At 43.9% G+C, this 1,797-nt stretch overlaps 1 non-coding gene across 1 annotated transcript; it reads left to right on the top strand.

The window, feature by feature from the left end:
• The first annotated feature begins 732 nt into the window (after positions 1-732).
• On the top strand, positions 733-800 carry Trnad-auc. Its single transcript has one exon. It is a non-coding gene; the product is annotated as a tRNA-Asp (tRNA).
• The last annotated feature ends 997 nt before the right edge of the window (positions 801-1,797 follow it).

Consider the following 1,797-nt stretch of genomic DNA (forward strand, 5'->3'; position numbering starts at 1 on the left):
CAGCAACATGCAACCCACAGGGATCAGTCATGTTACCTGGTTGCTTGTCCTATGATAGACTATCGCTTAGTCTCTGAATACATATAATTTTCATTGCAAAAAAAAAAACCATTTAAATTGAAAAGGAGCCAAAGGAAGACCAGAGATATTGAATACTCAACCTGCTCCATTTGGGGCTTTAGCATTTTTTTCTTCTTTTTTTCTTTTTTTTTTTTTAATTTTTTTTTTTTGGGATTATAATACGTTTCAGACTAGTCCCATGACTGCAAGTTTGGACAGTGTGCAAGGAAACCTGTCGGTGGCAAGTGTATCAGATCTTGATATTTTGAAAACCATCCTCCAAGCCCATCTATATGGAAAACAACGCGAGACTACACCGTTCTCGACAGTTCCTTCAACGGAATGCCACCATGCCAGCCATCAAGTGGTCTGCCAGAAGATCAGGTCTATAAAAGCTGTATGAGGTCTGAGACACAGATACATCCATTTTAGCGGTATCGTCACAGCCATAATTGTTTAGGGCACCTCCAAATATATACTCCGACACTCAAACACATGTCCACCATAATTATGAATTCATCTCCAAAATGTCATAATTGTTGTCCCTCATTTCGAAAATTGGTTACTTTTTCCAGAAATGGCACGTACATGTTCTCTACATTTTGTCATGGATTTTGTTGCCTGCGCACCTGTTTTCAAACAGCAGGAGATATACGCTCACGAGTGTAGAGCGTAATAGTTCAGTGGTAAGGCGTCAGCCTATCACGCTGAAGGCCCGGGTTCGATCCCCGGTGGAGGCACTAGGTTCGGGTTCCTAGGTGAGCACATTTCCGTAGTATCCTTGGAGAAAATACTTAGATCCACATTGTCTCAGTTCACCCAGCTGTAAAATGGGTACCCGTGAGGATGTGCTGGGAATGTGAGTATTTAGTTCATGCGCCTAACAGGCAGCATGGCAGTCTGGGCTAGTAAAAGCAGCCCCACCTACACACAGTGAGATACACACGCATGCACGTCGTCATATGAGCGAAATATTCTCCAGCGCGACGTTAAACCCAATTTCACCTCACCCCTTAACGATTTAAGAAATTTACTGGACTGTGGTTGACCGACTGAACTACATACACTATACAGCGTATGTACCCGAAGGGTAGTTGGAATGTCCACTGATAATAAGGTCGTGCTCTGGATATATCTGATAGTACTTATGTACTCTCCATAAATTGTTGTCCATGAGATGTGTAGATATCTCGCCTACCTACTTGGTAGGCTAACTCAACGTTAGAGAAAGGGACCTTTACAATCTGAGCCAGGAGTTGCATATGCTGACAATATTATAGTAACCAGTCTCATATTTAGAAATTAGTTTAAAATAGCGATCACTCTGAGTATGGCGTGCCAGGCGACGTGTCCCATTCCGTCGGTCAGACTTCACGACCACGTGTCTATCCGCCACCAGATGACCTGGTCATACACGCTATACTGGTCAGTGCTATTGTTGATAACTGCGTAATATCACTTCATCCAATCCGGAACCCGTGAAGGTCTGAGCTAGAATATTGATCTTCAGTAACAGATGCTTGTCGTAAGAGGCGACTAACGGGATCGGGTGTTCAGGCTCGCTGACTTGTTTGACACATGTCATCGGTTCCCAATTGCGCAGATCGATGTTCATGCTGGTGATCACTGGCTTGTCTGGTCCAGACTCGATTATTTACAAACCGCCGCCATATAGCTGGAATATTGCTGAGCGCGGCGTAAAACTAAACTCACTCACTCACTCACTCATCCAATCCG

Source organism: Haliotis rubra, unplaced genomic scaffold (assembly GCF_003918875.1).
Source record: "Haliotis rubra isolate DU_JTF1 unplaced genomic scaffold, ASM391887v1 Scf154, whole genome shotgun sequence".
NCBI lineage: Eukaryota > Metazoa > Mollusca > Gastropoda > Lepetellida > Haliotidae > Haliotis > Haliotis rubra.